Genomic DNA, 24,658 nt, shown 5'->3' with positions numbered 1-24,658 from the left:
GATTGCCCATACATGTCAAGCAGAGTGCCTCTTTGGTCATCTTCAAAAGGAACCTTGACGATTGGATGGGAGAAAGGAAGTTCACCCCAGGGATCATGTTAGTCACCCTGCTAGACAAGGGTCCAGGGAAGTAAATAGTGTGGGAAGAAATAGCCAGGAAATTGTTATGGTTAAGCTTGTATAGGCCCTAGGGCTGATAGCCTAGTACCAACCTATGAACCTATGAACACACCGGGCATGAAATGGTGATGGTATATTCCATGCACACATCTAACACACCTATCCTGAATGCATGCTGTACATGTGCATGTATTGTTGCTGTGAAATGCACGGTCTGACAGGGCTGACCATGGTGGGGTAGTGGAAGGGTATGTCAGACACCTGCATGATAACTAACATCTTGTCATTGCAGACTGTGTCCACAGGAAGTAACATACTGGTAGTAGACATGGCCTACAGTAGGGACACGTTTGGAACAACACCCATATACAGTGCAACACCAGTGTATATATATATGTAAGACAATGGCAACTGCTGCAGAGATACACTATGGCATAAGGCATTACAGTAGTCCACATTATCAGCTGGGTCTAGGCTGCAACATGCGGTGTTTAGTGTATGGGACACTGCAAAGTGACACACATTTGTAGGGCGTACTTGTCATGCATCTGCATAAAGGCTGAAGGGGAGGGGTTCAGCATGACACACCAGTGCACTGCAACAGGGATCCTAAGGATGCTAGTAATGGCTCTATCTGCACATAATCAGGTTCAGGACCTGTGGCAGGCATAACCCTATCCAAATAGCAATAGTGATGGCAGTGTGAATACCATGGGATATGCACATGAATAGACCTTGCAATCAAGCAGAATAGGGGGACGTGTGTAGGGCAGACTGAACATACAAAGGCAAATGTAGATGGCCCATGCTAGTATACCCCTGCCAGGAGCAGTGACTGCTGTAATACACACAACAAGAGGTGCGATAATCCGTCATGATAAGGGTGTGCATACATATGCCCACATGGTGTGTATGCATTGTGGTTAGCAGCTGCACACCTTACACAACCTGTAGACACTGCATGTGAAAGTACAGGACATATGTCACATATCGGGCTAGTGTACTGCTAAGACATGTGGTGATGTGGTCTCATGGCAGATCAAGGATGTGTGTGTCTAATCAATAAAGGTGTGTACACCCCCAATAGCCACAGTATGCTCAGATGGTTGTCAGTGTAAGAATATTGTAGTGGTCATACATGGTCTGTTGATGTTGTCAGTTGCAAATCAGGCTTCAGTCATTCACCAAATGACAAGTGTCCACATATCATCCCAGGTATGTGTCGCTGAAGACATAGAGGCTGTGAGAAGTAAAGGTGACATAACTGACATAGTACTACAAAGTCCGCAATGGGTTATACACCTGTGAGTTGTGGTGCACTGTACATGGCAGGGTGCAGAGTAGGTGCACATTAATACTGTGTACATGGGTGCAGTGGTATCCAGGGGAAGGGGCATTACCTAGTGACACAGCACATGCATCACACACATGTATACTGTTGCTAGCATGGATTGACTATAGCTGAACTGCATGCTGTTCTGTACCATATGTTCTGTATGTTGGCAGATGGGTAATAGGAGAACTGTGTGTACTATCATTCTGCAACCTCACCTGTATGTGTATGTGTGCATCTGAGTGGGTAGTTAGTTATCCTGCGGGGTCACTCTGGTGAAGTTGGAGGGAGGTAGATACATGTAGGATGTGTGTGTGCATGTGTGTCTTTTTGTGGGTGGCCATGTATGCACATGTGTGATTGTGAGGTGTTCATACGGCTTTACCTCCCTTTGGGACATTGCATTACATGGACTGCCACATTACACACCAGGAATATCTGTCATGTGTGTAATCACAAGACAGCAAATAGTATAATATGGTCTGTAGCATGGAACAGGCATCCAGAGGGAAGGTAGACACCAGGTACTCCATTAATATCACAATCAGCAGAGAGATCACCTACAACCCACATATGCAGCTCAAAAGATGAATTGGGGAAGTACTAGTCAACACCAGGGAGTGTGTCCAAATATAACAGTTGTTACATGATAGGCTGAAGGAGTAACATATCTGGCATGTACTGAGCATTACATACACATGACACACCAGTGTGAAATTTTATGGATACAACATACTAGCCCACACATATAGGGGCCATGAACATCATGTCTGGACATACAGAGGGTGCATACCGAATGACAGCAGTGAGGCCATGTAAAACCACTACACACAGGTCAGGCAGGTAAAGTAGTAACAGGCTTTGTGTTGTGGCCACTTGTGTGGGCATGTAGAGGACTGTGATGTTCATAGGTTCATAGGTTCATACGTAGGTACTAGGCTATTCGCCCTAGGGCCTATATAAGCCTAGCCAAATGGTACCCTGGCTTTTGCCACCCAAGAAAATTATTTTCCTGTTTCCCTGTCAAGCAGAGTCACAAAAGGGATCCCCGGGGTGAATTTCCTATCTCCCATCCAATCATCAAGATTTTTCTTGAAGAGTGCTAATGAGGAGGTTTGTTTGATATAGATAGGTAGTTTATTCTAGGGTATGGGAAGTCTCTGAGACAGGAATCTATCCCTCCAGTATTTTCTGTTTATTGTGGTGACAAGGTTAAGGTCCCTAGAGCGTGTAGCCCGGAGGGATTGGAATTTCTTTACGTGGAGCATGTCCAACAGCTCTGGGTTTGACATAGCTTTGTATGTTAGGCAGAGATCGCCTCTGAGTAGGCGATATGTGACAGAGTAAAGCTGGAGTTTTTTGAGATGGTCTGCGTATGGCATCTGTTTGAGGCCAGTAATTCTCTTTGTGAGGTGGCCTTTCCAGTTGTTGTAGATGTCTTGTGAGGCACATACCAAAAGGGCTTTTGTACTCTATAATAGGTCTAATGAGTGACGAGTGGAGGGGAACATTGACCTCTTTTTTCCTGGATGAAAAACCTTTTATGATGAGGTCTGCCACATAGAAGGATTTCCTGACTACTGTGGTGATGTGATTATCAAAGGAGAGACTACTGTCCACCTGTGTCCTAAGGTCTCTTATCACACTTTCGGTGTTAAGTAGACGCCCGCCTATGTGGTAGTTCATGGGTACAGAGTTTTTGGCAAAAGGGATGACAATGCACTTTTTGGCATTGAGCTTGAGGACATGGCTTTGATAACAGGCATCTGTCTCCATGAGGCCCTTTTGTAGGATATCCACATTGTTAGGATATTTGATTATGGCTCCTAGTTTGCAGTCATCTGCAAGCTTTGTTAGCCAAAGTCCTGTGTTAGCCTGTACTTCAGATAAGTAGATACCAAACAGGAGAGGACCTAGGACTGAACCCTGTGGTACTCCACTTGTCACTGGTCTGAAGTTGGATTTAGAGTCTGCTACTTTCACAGTGTGGGTTCGGTCAGTGAGCCAGTTGGCAACCCATCTTGTGACATAGGGATTTATACCTAGTTTAGTGAGTTTGTCTATAATTCCAGAGTGAGGGATGGTGTTGAAAGCATGGTGAGATCTAGATAGGCTGTGTGTGCCATCTTACCCTCATCTACAGCTTTGGTGACTGCTTCAAAGAAGTCTATCAGGTTTAGGAGACATGATCTGCCTTTTACAAACCCGAACTGGGTAGGGTCCAGAGGTTGGGGATTACCAATGTCATTGTTTATACGTTCCATGATGATACACTCCATAGCCTTGCAGACCAGGCTCATCAAGCTAATGGGGCAGTAGTTCCTGGCATCCATGGTGGCTCCCCCTTTGTGGAATGGAGAATCAAACCTTGCACCTTTTGGTTGAAAGGCATATACCTTAACCACTGTACCACTTATACTTTCAGGTTATGTTTATGAGTGGTATCAATGTATGTTTGTTAACAATTGTGATGCAGGATGGGGTAACACACGAACATATATGTGGGACTGTCTGTAAAGCCATGGAGAGTTAGGTATTAGGGAGATGTATGTGTGTGTGTGTGTGTGTGTGTGTGTGTGTGTGTGTGTGTGTGTGTGTGTGTGTGTGTGTGTGTGTGTATGTGTACTGTTAGGCAATGCTGTACAGGTTTTAAAGTGAGTTTATTGTTTTCCTTCAGAGGTGGCGAGGTGGGTCAGGGTCCCTCCTGCATGCAATCTGATGTTGGTGTCCATACAGACATCGAAGATTATGATATTAATGTTGAGGCACAGATGGTGTTGTCAGGGGCCAGCACTGTGCCAACATTTGAGATCCACCTTTTAGACACCCCACCCCACAAACAGTTTTACTGCCTATACACACTCCATCACCAGTGGCCATAGTGGAGGGACAGCTGGCGTTCGGTGGCAGTGCACAGGAAAGTGTGGTAACCATGTCTACTGTGTCCGGTCGCAGCAGGCATAGCCAGATGTCTGGCAGGCCACCTCATAGGCAGATGGTCCCAGGGTGCTCATGGTAGGGCTACTGGACATCATGCCCCTAGCAGAGGTGACATAGCTGGTACCAGCAGAAGCATGTTTCAGGCTGTCATGATGGCACAGGCATGTATAGAACATTACCAAAGACAGGGCCTGAGGCTGCAGAGAGCTGCTTTCACATTTTCAAATAACAATGTCTGTGAACTTGCTGGTGCCATCCGTGGATTAACTGAGTGCATAGATAGATGGTCTGGTGAGGAGATGGCCCTCATCGACCGTGGTCTGTCCATGCTTGAATGTGTGGAGGGAGTGTGGCGATGGCCGTGTGGATGAAGGCCAGCAATGCCAACAGCTAGTAGTCAATGTGGACATGCCAGGACACCAAGGGGCTCCCATAGTGGCAGTAGCAGCCCTGGCAGTGCGGGGGGGTGTGTTATCCACACCACACCACAACAGACCCCATGCACGTGGTTCTGGCCAGTCCCAGGAGGGACCTGGTACCAGCTGACAAATATCATCAGCAGGTGAGAGTAGCACATTGAGGCCTGTACCTGGACTTGCCCGTGGAACCCATGGCAGGCACAGTCCACGTGTCCATGGCTGGAGGCAGTGAACTACACGACCTGTCAGGTATGGTCTGCAGCTGTCCATAAATACCTGTGTAGGGCAGCCACAAGGCAGAACTGTGTTCATGCATACCCACACACCACGCAATCACACCTAGGGCAACCCCATACCTACACACCATATCACCTCATCCAGTTCCCAACAGTACACCCCTCACCCATACACATGGTGTCACATATATGGCCCACCCTCGGCCTCTGGCAAACCAACATCACACAGTGTACATATGATGATACCTGTGCCACATCCCTGTCATCCATACCATCAATGCAGGGTCAGGCTGATATGGTTCTGATGCACACAATGACTGTATATATTTGGTGAGTAGTATAGCCATCCAGCAAGGATGCATTATAGCTGTTAGTAACACTGGTTGATTGCAGTCCTTATAATGTTATCCATTTGTGTTGTAGGTGCACATGTGTCAGCATGAAGATGGTCTGCAGTCATATTCCACAACAGGGTATGTCACTGTGGTGACACCATGGCTGTGACATATCTGGGGTACAGTCTAACACATTTCACAGGTTACTAAACTGGTTATTGCCTGTGCCACATGGACAGGTGGCCCGCTGAGGCATGTATACCTTGCACCCTGATGTAGACCCATCCATATACATGCACACCGTTACTTGGCAACACTGGGACTAGACCCCTACCTGGCTATGTCATGATACTGATGTGTGTGGCTTACATTGCATGCACCGCACAGTGTGTAGGGTGAGGTGTGTTCCAGGTTACATGGTACATGCAGAATATCCCCTGACATGTATAGTATGCTAATGGGTGATGTAATGGGTATAGTTGGACAATATGAAGTGTGACATACCGTCATATACACAATTACAGACACATAACAGCTAGACACACATCTGAGATACCAGGGCCTATCACTGCTAACTAACTTGACCTTGTCTCCAATTTGTTACAGGTAGGCTCCACACATCGCATGCATAACTGGCTTGGATTGTGGCAACAGTTACCTGCATGATTAATGGTGACAGTGGTAACCATAACGTGGTACATGAGACATATACTGGGTATACCTTGGTGTAATTACAATGTGCACAGTACCCAGATCCCCCACTGGATATTGTACTCCCTGAAACCCATGATGACACTCTGCCATACCCACCATCACACATTGGCTGCAACTGTGATACAACCCATAATATACCCCAACATTGGCACTGTAAGGATATGCATCTCATGCACATGCCACATGCGTAGTAGGGTGTTGCATTGTCATGCTTCACCTATGGGCAGCAACAACACTATCTGTACTACTATGTGGCAATTGGTATTGTAATAGGAGTATGTGGCCTTGGAATGCTGTACCCTACAGATATACGGACATGCACAACTACACACACATGCCAGAACACAATGGGTATCCCATGCCTATCACCCCATTTGCAAACCACTGTTGTGCTGGTACAGCAAGGCTTATGTAGCTGGTATGGGGTGAGCTTAACAGGGTACATGTAATGTCCCATACAGCAGCAGCCACAACTGACTATGGGAATAGGTGTTGCATTGGTTGTGAAGGCCCTCATAGAATTCCAATGTACAGGTGTGCTAACGTACAGACATTGCTATACTCAGTCATGCACACTTACATGTGTCAGTATAGGGGTGCATCCCTCCAGGTGGTCATAGCTGTGTACTTAGCTATTGTCCAAGGGGAGATGGGTTGTGCAGGGTTTGTGTGTACAGTCTTATCCTGCCACCTGCCAGGTGGCAGCAGGCAATCAACTGACAGGCACTACTGCCGTGACCCTCAGCGTGTGAAAGACATGCATCAGCCAGTCCTCCAGGTTCCTCCTGCACATGACCACTGAGGTGGTCAAGGTGACATGTATGTAACATGCATTAGAACACATGGCTAGTGTCTGTGATGGAGACCTGTACCTAAGCATGTTCTGTTGACTGTGTTAGTGTAGTGGAGGTACCTGTGGCATGTGGTGCATGCAGGGTGACATCTCCTATATGCACCTCCACTTCTTACACAGCTGGGCAGACATGCCAGTGTCAGTCAAGCTGAGGTTGCCTGTACATAAACCAGCTGGATACCTGCCATCTGCACATCTGTACAAGGACTGACAGTCATCTGCTTGGTAAGTAGCAATGCAGTAGCATGAGTGCATTGACAGACGTCTGACAACAATCTGTATGCCATAACTACATGTCGGATGCCCTCACTAACATGTGCTGTACAGATGGTAGTCTACAGTTACATTCCTCATGATGGATCATTACCCAGTAAGGGGTATATACTGTGACACAGCTCACACACCAGGGATACAACAGGGAGGCCTCGGTGTACAGCCATTCTCCCAGGTGTGCCTGTTGTCAGTACTACATTAAGCACTCTGCTGTTGCCTGGGTTAGCACTGTCAACAGTAGACTGCCATGATACACTACATGCCAGTGTGCCAGCATGTACCCTGGGCTACTACACCTATATATAACACATTCACATGGATAACAGTGCTGTACATGCCTCATATATGTCTGTGTCCTACACATGACACTCACTCCCCTTGCTACTGTAATGACAGTACATAGGTGCATGTATTGTACATGGCATTACATACACTTATTACAGGTTATCAGACTGGGTTGTGTGCCCTGATTACCAGGACTAAGCTAAGCTTATCAAGTATCAACATTGCTGCAATATTACTGCTAAGCTGATTTGTACACTGGTAAGAGAAGCCTACATGGTGTAAGCGTCTGTACGTTTACCCGTAGCTTAGCACCACTTAGTGTTATGCAATCCCGCACAAACACACTTAAAGGTGTTCAAAACTGCCTTAACTACTCTGTATCTGACAGCCCTTGTTCTGCCCAGCAAGAAAATGAACAGCCATTGCAGGTCATGAACCCAGGACCCTGTACACTACAGTCACAACACTTACCCACTATGCCATGACCACTGTGAAGAGCGCTGTTGTTTTACCAATATAGCTGTCAATACACATATTGAGTAGTATTAAACATTTGTCTGTAGTTCCTAAATTGTGTAGTCCTTGTTATTAATATGACTGTTGCATCACATATGTTGTTTTATCATAATATGCACATAGCAGATAAATACGGTGAGATACATGCGGGAGGGTGTACACAACTGTGACGTTTACTAATGACAGGAATATGGTCATATACATATAATAGGTCTATATATATATCTACATGTGCATACACATGTATACATATGTCTGTATACACATCTGTATAGTGCTATGGCCATGTGTACATCTCTTCGTATGTATATATATATATATATATATATATATATATATATATATATATATATATATATATATATATATACACATATGCATATATAGATATGTGTATATTTAGATATACGTATATGTATATATAGATATATGTCTATATAGCTATATATGTATGCACATCCTATGTGTACAGATATGCCTCGTTATGTTGGTATATATGTAGATATCTCTAACTATATGTGCATAGATATCTATTCTGATATACCTACTACTGTCAATATATATGTAGATATCCATATGTATATCTGCATATGTATCACTATCTGTATATGTGTAGACATATATGGCTCTGTATATGTATATATCTGGGTGTGTATATGTATATCTATGTACATATACATACCCATCGATATATATGCCAATATGTATATGTGTATATATCTATATATATATCTGGATAATTATATATACAAATATTTTCACCATATGTCTTGAACATGGAGTGTAGCCCTACCTCAGCCCCTATAGCCGCAACTTCATAGTGCAAGGGGATGTCAGGTATATATAGCAGGTATAGTAGTATACTATTGCTACTGTCATAGGGATTGTCTTCACAGACATGGTGTGTGTGGGAGGTCACATCTGCTTTTCACATGTGCGCCATTGGCTACTGACAGACATCCTAAGGACATCAAAGTATAGTACCACTGCTAGTATGTAATGCTTCTGTGGACTAAGGTAGAAATATTGGCCAATATATGTGGACATTCTGACCCACTCTCGAAAGTCCAGAGGTATACACAGAACCCCTTAGTGCAAGACAAGTGGACTAAGCCTGACAATGTGGATGTTAACAGCCATGTAGATGGGTATAACACGTAATGATTGGTATACATTTGCCCCCATAGGTTATGCATTCACACACCCCTGTCTGTCCTGACACATAATAACCACTGGTACAGAGGTGCCATGGCCACATACTACCCACTAGATATCGACATACATCTGTACAGCATCCCACTGCTCTGTCTAACATACATGACTGTTAAGGGAGGCCCAGCAGCAGTACATCTGGCAAGTATCTGGACATGATATCTCACTGGGTAAGTACACTAAGCTGGTAGGCATGTAACAAAGCACTGTGCAGGCTACAGGTAGACTGGCTCAACACTGGCCTACATTCCCTGTGTGGGAATGCACATGTACTTGCATATATAGCATGCTCTACAGGCATGTCACAGCACAGGGTAAGATACACATGTATAAAGGTGCATAATCACAACCAATGTGAACACAGCCACAGCCACATATGGTAAGTTAGCATAATATTACAGTATATGGACTATCTGTTCAACACCATCCTCATATGTGCCACTCACACACTAACCTTACATGTACTGGGCCACTACACAGTGTTGTCCGATATCTGTCTGTGGTATGGGACATGTGTGTGTATGGCCCTACAAACATGTAAACCGATAGGGTAGCACACAGTGGAGCAGCATGTAACATCTGATAAGACAGGACCAAGAACATTGACATCTTCCACAGTCCGTACACAGACCTAAGTACATATTAACAATACACACACTATCGACATTCACCATAAGTACACAGACCTCAGTACTGTACACACAACCACAGAATGTCCAGGTTATGTAATCAAATATAACCCCTACTGTACATAACATGTGTAGCAGTCTGATATCTCACTGGCTTATCAGATATGATGTCATTAATTATGGTGTACAGCACATATGCACCTCTTAATGCATGAAATATGTACAAATGTTGACAGAGATGTGGCTGAAAGCACATGCACAGGGCCAGTATTGATATGTTGCTGTGATAACCTCATACATTTACTATTGTAACAGGGTTTGTTGCAACATATGTCCTATGAGGGATATGAAGTCAGTAACTGTCACAGCTTTCACCATCTACAGACTGCAATCCTCACACTACCTTCTGCAGTTCACAGATAGATGCTCCTGTGGGTAACACATGAACCCAAAGGCACCACACACTGCCCAGGCTGCAGATGGCCATACTGATGGGGATTCCTCATAAACATAGTACTGACATGGCAGGTATTAAAACATGTAGGACAGCCATATCCACACACACCCTGTTAAAAAAACATTACTCCAAATGCAGTATAGTAGCACTTACAGTCTGTAGTCAGGTCAGGCACATCTCCTACTGTGTGTTGCCCTGTTTCCACAGTGTATGTTGCTAGAGGTAAATCCCCAATCCATCTGAGATGCTGTTTGCCAAACAGATTGAGTTCTGCTCACAGTGAAAGAAAAGGCTCAACACCAACATGATTTTCCTAGATATTGGAGTGTGATTCCATGCAATTAGCTATGGAAATGTTACCATAGCTCTTCCACATGCAATCAGCTAGAAGAGGGCTGCAATTTGTGCAGAGGCCATCAGCTAATCATGAGCATCACTTAAAATACACATGCTGCTGCCTAAGCAAAGCAGGTGTAGGTCTCCACATCCACCTGAGAGAGAGTGAGAGAGGCAGAGAGAGGTAAAGACAAGTCAGGGAGGGGTGGGAGAGTAAAACCTAAGCATGTTTGTGTCACACACCTACCAGCACATGTTTTCAAACCCCTGACGATTATGTAGTGCTATCCCATTTCTATGCAGTTATTGGATGCACCACATAGGTAACATATTGAGGAGCCCTCAGAACATATATGTGATGGTGAGTGACATCTGCAATAGGGATATGATAGCTATATGGTAGGTGTAGTACATGTGCTTGTCCACATGAACAGGTGCCATTGTCAACACATCCACACTCTCACAGGGATGCACACACAAAGACACACGTGGCAGGGCCAGTAATAAAACTAATCACTAGTGAGATTCCCACAACACATTACTGCGTAGGTATCACATGCACCACAGTAGTCATACAGAGGTTATATGGGCAAAGGGATGGGAAGGTGTCTGACATCAGACAGCATGCTTCTGTATGCCCATGGGGGTTTTAGTGAGTGTGAATGTGATCATACGCATCATACAACAAACACACACACACACACACACACACACACACACACACACACACACACACACACACACACACACACACACACTCACACACAGGGTGCCAGTACTGACATGCATGAGTGCATTGCTTCATGGGTGTGTGGTGGTCGACTGTGCCAGAAGGTTATACAAGGCTAGGTGATGGGTATATCTTGGCATCAGGCAACATGACAATGGTCTGCATTGTGGCTCAGAGGTGTAGTTTCTGGATTTGCCCACACAGGTGGGCAGGTGGGTATTGTATTCACCATCCAGTCACCTGGATGACTATTGCTTGTGGACAATACTGTGCATTGTTTGCCATGTATGTGTTCCTTAGTCCATGATATGTATGGTGTCTGTGATGTGCACACCTCCTACATGCATGTACAGTGACATGTCGAACTGTACCTGGGGTGTCTGGCCCATGTTGTGTACACAAATTATCATCAGATGTACCAGCCCTGGCCTCATGTGGCTGGAACTGGTAATGGACAGCAGGTTTACCCTGCACCTACATTGATAGCATGTTATTGGCATTCCCTGGTGTCAGTGGCATCTGTCCATACAGGGCATGTTTTCAGGCATGGTATGTCCTTTGTGGGTCACATTTGATGGCACCACAGGTGTTGCAGGTGTCCAGTGGGGAACATGGGGAGGGCACACTGTCTGTATGTACGTGCCTATTAGACAGATGGACAGGTACCATGCCCTCTGTAGGCCATTGTAATCACTCCATAGTAACTATCAGTATGCAATATGCACTGTATTACCAATATAGTGGCTGTTGCCTAGACAAGTGAGTGTGTGTGTACGAGACATGGGTTGAGAGTGTTCTCTGGGTAATGCTGGTGTTGCTAACTTTGTTTACCTGGCCTTGATGTCACATGTACGGGTATGGATTTGCACCCCAGCCTCTCGGCTATTTCACATCTGTTATCCCTGTACAGTGGATATTGCGATATATACTAGGGCCACCATATAAGAAATTTGCAAAAGCCACTCCACATTGGGCCCATTTGTTACACACTCACAACCACCTCTACACAGGATACGAGTTACAAACACAGACACACACACACACACACACACACACACACACACACACACACACACACACACACACACACACACACCTGTCATGTATGAGATTAGAACTCCTACCAAACTAGTTTATTACACTACAGCACTATGCCACAGATATTACTAGAGTACTCCTTCCTCAAAGGTGTATTTCTCATTGGATGACATCAGCAGAATTGCCAAAGTAGGGTATTTGAATTGTAGTGAGTGTGGCTAGGCTAAAATGCATTGCTCCCTAGACAGACATTGAAACACATACAAAACATCTACAACCAACATGTGTGGGTATAGAACCCCTAACAAAGGTCTATATCACACTACAGCATGAAGCTGTTATAGGATGCACCATGGGAATTACTGGAGAACTACTTCCCCAAAGGTGTATTTCACACTGAATGACATCAGCAGAATTGCCAAAGTAGGGCATTAGAAATGTACTGAGTGTGACTACCCCAAAAGTATTGCTATCTACACAGGCAGAGTCAGACAGACACACACACACACAAACACGCACACACTTGCCAAGTCTGGGATTAGAACTTCTACCTAACTAATTTATCACACTACAGCAGTACGCAGTTATAGGATGCCCTACAGAGATTACTGGGCTACAACCTTCCCAGAGGTGTATTTCTAGGTGGATGACATCAGCATCCTGCCAAAGTAGAGCATTTGAATTGTAGGGAGTGTGACTACCATAGAAAGCATTACTTTCTCTACACACACACACACACACACACACACACACACACACACACACACACACACACTTGCCAAGTCTGGGATTAGACCTCCTACCTAACTATTCTACCACACTACAGCAGTATGCAGTTATGACACGAGCTAAGGAGATTATTTGGCTACAGCCTTCCCAGAGATGTATTTCTAGGTGGGTGACATCAGCAGCCTTACCAAGGTAGAGCATTTCTATTGTAGGAAGTGTGACTACCCTAAGAAGCATTGATCTCTACACAGACAGAAACACACACAAACACACACACACACACACACACACACACACACACACACACACACACACAGTTGCCATGTCTGGGATTGGAACTCCTACCTAATTGTTTATCACACCACAGCAGTATGCAGTTATGGGACACGCCACAGAGATTTCTGGGCTACAGCTCTCCCAAAGATATATTTCACAGTGGATGACCTCACCAGGCTTGTCATAGTAGGGTTATGGGTGGGCAGTGTGTGTGCATAGGCCATAACCCATTCATCTAAAGGTTGACATGCGACATGCGGGCACACACAGGGCCATATTTCACAGGTACGTGTATACAGCTACTAGAGGACTACTTCCTCGTACTGTCATGTTGCACAGCTAGCATGTGCACCACATAGTCTGTAATGCTGACAGATACTGGTGGCTAGTATCTACAGTGAGTGACATCTGAACCTCATGTGGTTGAGGCCCTTTGGCTGTGTGCTGGGTGGACAGTCCTGGATGGCTCCTTGTCACAGTCACCCTCTTCCACACATTTATGTACGTCTACCTTTGGCTTATTATAGTGTGTTGTCCGTACATATATGTCTATATTCCTATCCATTGTGAGTGTAAGGCATGAGTTGTGCATACTCAGGAGCGTCTGCACTAACATCTGCGGCTGCCAGATATGTCTGGTCGACTGGTGTTTGCAGACGTGGCCTTCATGTCTTTAAGTGTGTGAGCATGCCCAGTATGAGCTTTCAGTATGTTGTTGACTGACATTGCCTTCATTTCTCTACGTGTGTGAGCAGGCCCAGTATGCCCATCTGTATTGAATGTGTGAATCGTGTCCTGGTAGCTTGTACTGCAGTGCTAACCTTTGTGTTGTACACCTACAGGTAGCATGCTGTTTCTGCAGGGTATCCGTCGATCATTTGACATTGACTGTTATCACATATCTGTATAGGATGGGGGGGGCTCACCTGACTATTTCTACATTTCTTCACAGGATTGGGGGGGCACACCTGACATTTACTACATTTCTACATAGGATGGGGGGCACACCTGACTATTTCTACATTTCTACACAGGTTTGGGGGGCACACCTGACTGTTATTACATTATTACGTAGGATGGGGACACACATAACTATTTCTACATTTCTACACAGGATTTGGGGGGCACACCTGACTGTTATTACATTACTACATAGGATGGGGGGGCACACCTGACACTTGTACACATTTGCTATGACTGTACTGGCATGTCAGGTACTCCATTTCATTTCGTATTCTTACCTATCATGCTGACTAGAGGCATACCAGTGTACTACAGATCTTTGGTTGCCCTACATATTAGTGTCTGACTTCCTACTCTTTAGAAATAACATCCCACTGCTTGACCTGCTGTACTCTGTGTAGGCCTGGAGGGGAGGTTACCCATAGCCATCATTCAGAGGCCATAGCACAGGCTCTGTTTGGGTTTGTCTATACATGCCCTGCTGTCTGAGACAGCTGTTGGGTATGTAAACCTCCCTGACTGGAATGTGTGAGTCATATGGACACATATGTCACCCAGCACATTCCTTGCAGTGGGTTTTGTCACCCTGTGTAGTACTGGCTACTATGGTGACTCCAGTATGTGTTACAGATGTAATGGTGCCACTACGGGTGTCTACTTTCTGCTGTCTTAACAATCAGCCACCCAATTCCTTTGCATGCTCACATCCATACCACAGATACAGGTAACGACACATTCTACCCATTTGGCAATTGGTAGGTTGAATGACTTACCTTATGGATGTGCCAGACTTGCGGATAGTGCTGGAGGGCTACCTATGTTGGATGCGCATAGTACACTCCCTATACAGGGTTAAGCACAGGTAGTGTCATGTTTGGCATTCCTTTTCCTGTATGTGTGAGTCAGAGAGAGGTGTCATTCCCTGGGTCCCTCCTGTGTCAGTGTATGTGCTATGTGTTGTCTCTTTGCCATGGCTTCGGCATACTGGGCATGCCTCCATCTGCCTACTGGGGCAGGCTTAGGTTGTTCCTCCTCCAAGTCACTCTGTGCCTGTGCAGGCCTTGGCATTGGTGGGGGGCTGTGTGGCCCTGCCCTGTGCTGTTCCTGCTGCAGCTGTTTCTGCAAGATTATATTGTGTAGCATGGTACATACCATAACAATTTGGGTACATGTAGCTGATAAGTAATTGCAAGGCTCCACCGGATGTGTTCAGACACCAGAACTGTGACCTGAGCATCCCAAACACGTGCTCTATTATAAGTCTGGTCTGTGCATGTTCCTCATTATGTCATTCTTGTTCAGGTGTGTGTGCATTTCTGATGGGTGTCATCAGCCACGGCTTCAGTGTGTAACCAGCATCCTCCTCTAGGTGACTGTAGGGGATGTCCCCATTGGCAAATCTCTGGTACAGCTGCATCAGATGACAAATGTGGGAATCGTGATAGCTTCCAGGCCAGCCAGCACACACATTCATTATAATGCCCTGGGCATCAAGATGACCTGGCAGTTGATGGAGGGGATGCCCCTACGGTTGATGTAGGTCCTACCCTGATCACCAGGTGGTGATGTGATGCATATGTGCATGCAGTCTATAGCACCCACAACTTCAGGGTATTCTGTTATTTGGTGGAAGAGATGCATATTGCTGGCAAACACCTCACAGGTGCTGAGGAAATATACGTGCTCACTGGCATGTGCTGACATGGCATCCAGGAACTGGTGGAATACTCTGGAGGCTGATGCCTGTGAGATCCCCATGATATCCCCAGTTGAGCTTTGGGAGGTACCTGTGACTAGTATTTCTAGGCCTACACATACCTTGGCATCCACTGGGATGGGTTCCCCTTGGTCAGTTTGGTGTGTCAGGCGCAGCCAGCACAGCTCAACAATTTGCTGCAGTAGGTCCCTGTCTACCCTATAGCGCTCCAATATCTCCAGCTCATGTAGCCCCTGATAGGTTATCCTGCAGTCTGTACAGTTACTGTGGGTTGATCGGCAGCATTCACATCCTCACCACCCTCAGCCTCTTGCACATGTTGTTCTATGTTGCCTGCTGCAGCCCCTTTCATTTTGTAGGTTTGTTTGCTAAAAGTTCCCTGCTTGTATACACTGGTGGTGTAGAGTATGGGAAAAATGAGTGGGTAAGGTGTTTGTATAGTTTATAGTAGTGTTCTGGGCTGGGCTGGCCTGCTGCCTGTGTAATTTGCTGATTCTGATACATTTCACCTGCCAGCTATGCTAGTTCTCCTTGATTACCTTCCTACTGCTGTTTTCCCTTCCCATTGCCTTCCTCTTTAAGCCTGGGAGCTCACCGTGCAAACAGAGTTCTCAAATGTGCACAATGCTGCTATTTCCTGGTTTAACTTTATTTTTCTTCCTTTAAAACCTGGTGCATGGCTCGCACACCCGCTTAGACAATATAAAGAGTGCCAGGCAGATTTATACACACCCCCTAGCTTAGCTGTGCTAAGCTAGGAGCAAACAGGGCTCTAATCCCCTTACAGTGTGCCTGACACCCCCCCATGATGTCAGCAAACTTTTAGGCTTGCACCAAGCTATTCCTACTCTTACACTGTTGGGACCTGACTAGCATGCTGGGGAAAAATGGGATTCACTTTCATTCCCCTCACTTGCATAGGATTGCCTGCTAATGCATAGTTATGTATCACACTGACCCTCCCCCCTTAGCAACCACTACTCACTGGCCATGTTGTCTTCTGCCTGCCATTGACTTGCATGGCAGAATAGTGATTTTAGTTAGAATGCTTAATTTAGGTTTATTTTTTATCCCCCCCGATCCCGTTTGCACGCCGCTGCCCTACGCTTAAACAGCCGAGATCGGCAAAAAATAAATAAAAGTTGCAATGCCAATGGCCTTATATTTGGCCATTGGCATGCTTCCTGAGTGATATGCAGCCTTTATTTGGAGCTGTCACAGCTCCATTTTGGATTTTGCAGAAATGTACTCGGTTACTAACTGAGTATATTTCTGCAGATTGCAGTAGTCCTACACAGCCAGTTGCAAGCTTCCTGGTTTGCAAATTCACCTCATTTGCATGGATTTCTCCTGCAAATGGGGTGATTTGCATATACAGGGGCTTAGTCCGTGCAGGACTAGTGCAGGAGCGCTTGTGCACGCCCATGCAAGCTGTTCCTGGGTCGCACGGCAGACATATTGCCTGCTAGAGCTCCTGCACTGATCTTGCACACCATGCAAGACATAGATAATCCACGGGATTATGTTTAAAAACCATAGATATGTCCAATAATTTAACCATGAGAGCCAATAAGTACACGTGCAAGTGTTACCATACAAGAATGCAGTTTTGTCACAGATTTACATTAATCCTAGCAAGATGCAAGATTCAAAAGAGCAGGATGAGCTGTATCAATTAGCAGAAACAGCTGAGAAAGGAGAACTTCACACTCAGTGGATGCAAACTGTAATGCAATAACAGCAGGTATGCATGTGGAAGATCAGAGATCTCAGGAAATTATTTGAAATCTCATAGATGCTCCTGTAAATCCAACTGTTGACTTAATTAAGACATATTAGGTGGAAGTTTCAGATCTTGACAGAATTCAGATCACTCTGCATCGGCTCTAGTCCACATAAATTACACAGCTTTAAGAAAAATCTAGACAGAAAAATAGCATTTGTCCATCAACCTTGTTCCACCAAACCTATTAGATCCCATCTATCCTGTCTGTCTTATCAGTCTCCAAACTGGAACAATGACTAACTGTATGCAGTTTTAATTATTGAGCCTACATTTAAAAATTATCTTATGTGGTGATTATGTCTAGGTAATTTAAGGAAAATGTTGCCAAGTCTGAATGCTTTATTTACATTCTTTTCTTCTTGTAATTTTTCCATATGCCCTTAATACCTACATTTCAAACAGAAAACTTATTTTATGTTTTATTTTAAAATAGTCATCTGTTTGCTTGTCTGTCCATTCATTCATTCAAATTGTTTATTTCTTTCCATTGCTTGTCTGGGATAGTTAGATTGGTTTGGGAGTAACTTTTCAGCAGAGACCCTGGGAGAAAAACTCCAGAGGCAGAATAATTTGCATTTGAAATTTATACATTGTCTAATATTTACATACAGATATACGGGCAGATTCCAAAAGACTTGTTCTCTGTGTAAATGACTTACTTGGGTGTCAGGTATAAGTCTTCACTAATTCCAAAGGGCTTATTATAAGTGTAAGAGACTTACTTAGGTATAAGGCATGTCTCTAAAGCAGTTTTATTCTGGAGTAAGTGACTTACACTAAGAGCAAGTATTTTAGAATCAGGCCCATACCATATAATTCTGGGAGGTAATTCACAGCAAGGTGTTCAGTTGTTTTTTTGCATACATATATGTACTGCTCAGTTACTATCTACATCACCTTAGGAAAACAATTGGTTGATACAAGTCTGCAATAACATACTGTGGTCATAGTATAAAGTTCTCATATATTTACTGTGAAATATTATAGTAAAAGATTACAGCTACAGTTGTATACAAATAATAGACTAGTATGGTTTGAAGACAAAGTATAGTGAGAGACAGGTTAGGATAACATAAGGTACAAGCTAGTGAGGTATGGATACAAATGTGCTTTAAGCCAATTGAGAATTACAGAAGTAGTTATTTGTGATTTGCAAGTAGTCTTTTTAGCTTTAATAGGAATCATTTTTATGTTAGTTTTCTGCTGCTATGCCTGTGGGAATAGAGTTCCAAGCTTTAACAACATAGAATGAGTAATGATTTGATGTAGGTGTTGAGATGTGTTGAGGAGGTTCACAGTTTGCAATAATGTTAGTGATTAGTGCACATTTATTAGGCTTGTGTAGGATGATGTGAATAGTTTAGTTTTAGTGTTACAGTTTATTGAAGATCTAGCCACTGTTGTTGGACAGGCAAGCTATGATCTGTTTTGTCAGGTAGATCTACTGAGAACGTAGCTGTTTTATAGTAAGATTTTGTCTGGTCTGTTCAGAAGTGTATTTTGTATGTTAGCAAGGATGAGGGCGGCATATAACAGGTTGGGAGAAGTATTTGCTGACTGAGTATGCACTCGATGTGTCAGGTAAGGTTTGATTTTGCATAATGTTCATAACATCTGGTTCTTTTTGTGATAATGTAGTTGATATGGTAGTCAAACTTTAGCTTGTTGTCAATGATGACTCCTAGAGGTTTGGTGTTGTGAACTTGATCAGTGATAGTCTTAGTTGTGTTGATGTCAATTTGTGTGCTGTTTTTAGTACTCATGGTGGGGAGAATCATAACTTTAGATCTAATGATGTCCATTTCGTTCATTCCTCAACTGATAGGTTTGGATCTGAGACTCAGATCCAGCTTGGCTGCTTCTACAGATCATTGCCAGCCTAACATACCTCAGATCTCGTTTGCTGCCATTAGCTAGAGACACTGATCCCTTTGTTCTTGAGTGTTGTTTGGAGCTTTTTTACATTTTCTCATTACCTGTTGGCTGAGAGTTAGTTTATAATTCTAATTTTTATATTTTCCCATCTTCTTCCTCCCTCCCATAATCATTAAGCTAAATACAGCTGCTTTCTAATTCCTTTTTGGATACCATTTTCTGGTAACCTTACTAGTGCCATTATTGGTATTTCTTTTTCACTCTTCTGAGTATTTCTGGCTATGATTGTTGGTAGTTTTTCTCCTTTCCATCTATTTCTTATATATCTTTAATTATAGTTGTTAAATTCTTTTTACTACATAGTTTCTTAGTGATATATTGGTGTTGTAGTGCTATGGTGTTTTATCATGACTGACAAGTCAACGGGATTCAAACAAATGCATTACCTGTGGGCATAAGCTTTCCAACTCTGATGCCCACAGAGAATGCATGTGCTGCTTATGACCCACTCAGCTCACAGCAGGTTGTACAATCTGTTCTGGATTCAATTCCAGAGCTTTAACAAATTGAAGAAATAAGCAGGTTTTAAGAGGTCTTTTTCAATCTACCTCCTCTTCCTCGGTGACTGGGGCTCAAACCCCTACCGAAAAGCCTTACAGAGGCAAGTTTGGATCTTTGCCAAAGGAAAATGAGTACTATAAGAGGTCTTCTGGTCATTCTTCAGCATTGATGTTGGCTCCTTCAACAGACCTTCCTACAAAAATGCATAAGAAGTTCGATCTGTCTGTCCCAGATCTGACTATTTTGAGATCCAAGTCTCCATGGATCCATTCTCCACTACTTCTCTTGGATCTTGTTTCATCTAGGCTCTCTACTTTTCTGGACGGATCTCCATGATGACACTAAAGACCTCCATCCACCACATCATCTCTTAGGTATTTCAGAAGCCTTCAGAAACCAATATGGATAGGATGATGAGTAAATTCCTCAGAGCACAGATTCAGATAAGTGTCCTCCCAGCTCCAACTCCCACTGGGTTTGTAAGCCATCCTTTGTCCACCTCCCTCCGGTATCTCATTCTCTAATCTGATCTACTATTTCAGAGCCCTTGTGAGATCTCTGGGGGTGTTTTTATCAGATCCGAAGATGATCTGTTCTTAAACTCCAGTGGTCCCCTTGAGCTGATTGGCACTGAGCCTTTTAGAGCTGGAAGACTGTCAGAGCATCTCCACCAGGTCCGGTGGATTGGAGTTGACTCTGAAGCTGTCAGAGCCATCTCTTCCCCTCAGACCCTTGGTGCTGGATAGCTCAGGTCCAACTCCCTCCTTGGGTGGGGTTCTGGTGGGGTTGCAGGAGTGAGCGGTTCAAGAGATTCTGGCTCCGATGCCATGGATTTCTGCCTTTGAGGTTGTGGAGATGGCTTTCTCCTTGATTAAAGAAGAGGCATCCCTGTCTCCCTTGGATCATACAACCATGCGTCATCCAGTTCTTTGCTCTGAGCCCCTTCAATCCATTCCACTGGGACAGCCAGCCTGAACTAATCTCCAGCCAGTCTGTCAGGGCTTCATCACCACTTCTGATACTTCCCTAGAGCATTCCACTGAGAAAGTCCATTGGAAGAGAATGTGCAAGAATACCATTTCTGATGAGGGGGAAGTGTCCCAAGATCACCACCAGAAGACATTTCCTTTGGAAACATCCTGGAGCTCCTAAAACAAAAAGGTGTCTGGCCCTCTGACTCCCTAATCAGTGTTCCTGGAGGTTTTTAGGTCTGGCCCATCTACTTCTTGGGTGACCCCTCCCAGCTAATGAGCTCATCAACCTTGTTTCTCACTGGATGTAGAAGGAGCCAGATACTGTACAGCCAATACCGAAAAAAAAAAACAGACAAAATGAGAGACCCCCCTTAAAGACTGCTTTCACTGAAGAAAGGAGTCTCAGTCAATCCTATGTTTGTGACTGCTGCCACAAAAGTAAAACCTAGCAGAACAGAGTTCTTCTCTCCAGCACTTAACAGAGAGTTGAGGGCTTTGGGCAGATTTGGGAAGAGTGTATATGCTTCAACAACTTTTTCCCTCAAGTTGCTGAATTACTTCGCACATTTTACAAGATGACAAAGAGATCTGACCAAGGAGCTTGCCAAATCTCTTTCTGGGTCCATGTCTTCCAATGATGGAAACAGAATCTTCTTGCAACTGACCACTCTCCAATTCAGCTCAAATGCATCCATGAGGTTGATCTCCCATGCTGCAGAAGGTACCTCACAGGCTGCGTGTTCAGGCATAGCCATCAGGGGACATGCCTGGATGCACTTATGTGACGTGGAGCCCCTTAAGTCTTCGTTCATCAATGCACCATTTGATGGGTCTTCTCTGTTCAGCCCGAAGGTTAAAGGCATGCTTTCCAGATGTGAACAAAAGGGAAAGGGCCTGTCTGTTGTTGGCATTCATTTATCACCCCCTCAAAGACCCTTCTCTAGGAATCGGTGACAAGGTAGAAAAATGTGGTTTAGGAAATGCCAAGGTTCTTTTCAAGATTCACACAGAGATAGCTCTCCCAGAGGTGGGGGGGGGCTCCAAAGGAAGACACAGCCTTCACAGCAGAGGTGGCCCTCAGAACCAGGGATTCAGGAATTCCTTTTCAAACAAGCACTATCAGCACTCCAGAAAGGAGGCCCGACTGTACCCCTCGGGAGACAATCGAGGAATGCTTGTCTCTGCACCAGAGAGCTGGCCACTTAGAATCATATCCAGAGGTTATACCATACAATTTTCTCTAACTTCTCTCACAAATGTGAAGAAAATCCCCAATGGACCACCCAGTCACAGGGAAGCAGTGCCTCTAGAAATAAAAAATGCTGCTAGAAAAATGAGTCATCCGAGAGGTGACTCCAGATCAGAGAGGGTCTAGGAACTTGCTCAAGATTTTTCTTGATGCCAAAAAAGACAGGGGACTTGAGAAATATTCTGGACCTCAGCAAATTAAATAATTTTGTACAGTCTTCAAAGTTTTGGATGATCACAGTTCAGTACAATTTGCTTCTGCTGCAAAAGAACAATTGGATGTATTCAGTAGATCTTTAGAATGCTTGCCATCGCATCAAAATGAATAGGTGCACCAGAAGATACCTGCAGTTTTAGCTGGGAGACAGTTATTACCAGTGCAGAGCACTGCCTTTTGTTCTCACCATAGCCCCTGGGGTGTTCTCCAAATGCATGGCAGTGGAAGCAGCTCACTTGAGACTGCTGTGATTCTGGGTGTTTCCAAATCTAGATGACTGGCTCCTAACCGCCTCTACCAAGCATCAGCTTCTACAGGCAAGGGATTACTTGCTCCAGTTGTACGTTCATCTAGGAATCACAGTCAATTACAACAAATCTCAGCTCACACCTACACATATTCTAGAGTTCATAGGTGCTCATCAGTCCAGTCAGTCAAATAACCTATCTTCCCTCTACTTGAATACATATAATGAGGTCCCAAGTCAAGATAGTGATTCAAAGTTGCTCTCTTCTGGCCTGATTAATACAACAAGCCATGAGATCCATGGCAGCAGCTTTCACCCTTGTTCCTCTAACCAGGTTCCACATGCATATACTTCAATGGACTCTGTCGACTAAATGGTACATTATTCAACACATGTTAAGTGCTCTGATCTAGATCACACAAGTCAGTAAAAGATATCTTCTTTGGTGGGTTTATTCAAAACAACTGTGCAAGGCCATCCATTTGTTTTCCTCCTGCCCAAGGCCATGGTGTCCATGAATGCCTCCCAGTTGGGATGGGGTGACAGTACTTGGGAAGGACAGTCCAAGGTACATGGTCCTCCAAAGAGGCCAAAGTCCATATAGGTGTCCTGGAGATGAGAGCAGTCCTCTTAGTGTTGCAGGCCTTTCGGGATGTTCTACCATTTGGGACAATTGCCATACAGATGGACAATATGTCAGTGGTCTGGTACATCAACAAGCAGGGGGAACCAGATCTTATCCTCTTTGTCAAGAAGCTATGAGAGTCTGGCAATGGGTGATCTCTTCCAGTCGCTTTCTAATAGCAATGCACATTCTAGAAAATCCATCATGATTGAAGACAAACTAAGCAGGTACATTCTGATGCCTCACAACTGATTTCTTAATGTCAAAGTGACGGAGAGAATTTTCTGTTGATGGGGCCAGGAATGCTGCAACCTCTTCATTTTTGCCTTCAACAAGTGCAGCAGGTTTGTTGCCCTGATCCCTTCAATTGGGAGTCAACAAGAGATGCTATAATATATGATTGGCCCTCCAATCTTCTTTATGCTTACGCAGTGTCAGATCTCATCCTCAAATTCCTACAGAACGTATTCTGGTTGTATTGCACAGTTATCCTCAATGCAACCTTCTGGCATTGTCAAATATTGTTCGCTTTCCTCTGGGCTCACCTTCTACACCCCCCCCCAAATACTGAATCTCATTCCAGACCTCCTGGCTCACTTAACAGGTATAATCATCTGGAGACAATAGGGCATAAACTGACTGCCTGGTTTCTCCAATTCCATTGATTGCTAGACAGTCTAGGCTATCCTCCCTGGTATGTCATATCCAGTTATCTCCTCAAAATGCTTCTATTAGAAGGGTTTACAAAAGTATATGGAAGAGATTTGTTTTCTGGGCCCTTAGCAAGGCCTGGACCCATTTTGTTTACATGTGCCATCTATTCTTGAATTTTTAGCTTCAATTTTCAATGAAGGTGCTGGCTTTTCTACTATTAAAGTACAATTTTCTGCCATTTCTAATTTCCACGAGTAGAAATAATTCTACCTTAGCTTCTTCTAAACTTTATAAAGCCTTTCTCAATAGAGCCTTTTTACTTAGACCTCCATTAAGGGATCCTACTCCTTTTTGGGATTT

The sequence above is a fragment of the Protopterus annectens genome, chromosome 5.part0 (genome assembly GCF_019279795.1).
Source record: "Protopterus annectens isolate FY-2018-M chromosome 5.part0, PAN1.0, whole genome shotgun sequence".
Taxonomy (NCBI): Eukaryota; Metazoa; Chordata; order Ceratodontiformes; family Protopteridae; genus Protopterus; species Protopterus annectens.
The sequence above is the reverse complement of the archived record's forward strand: the minus strand, read 5'-3'. Positions refer to the sequence as shown.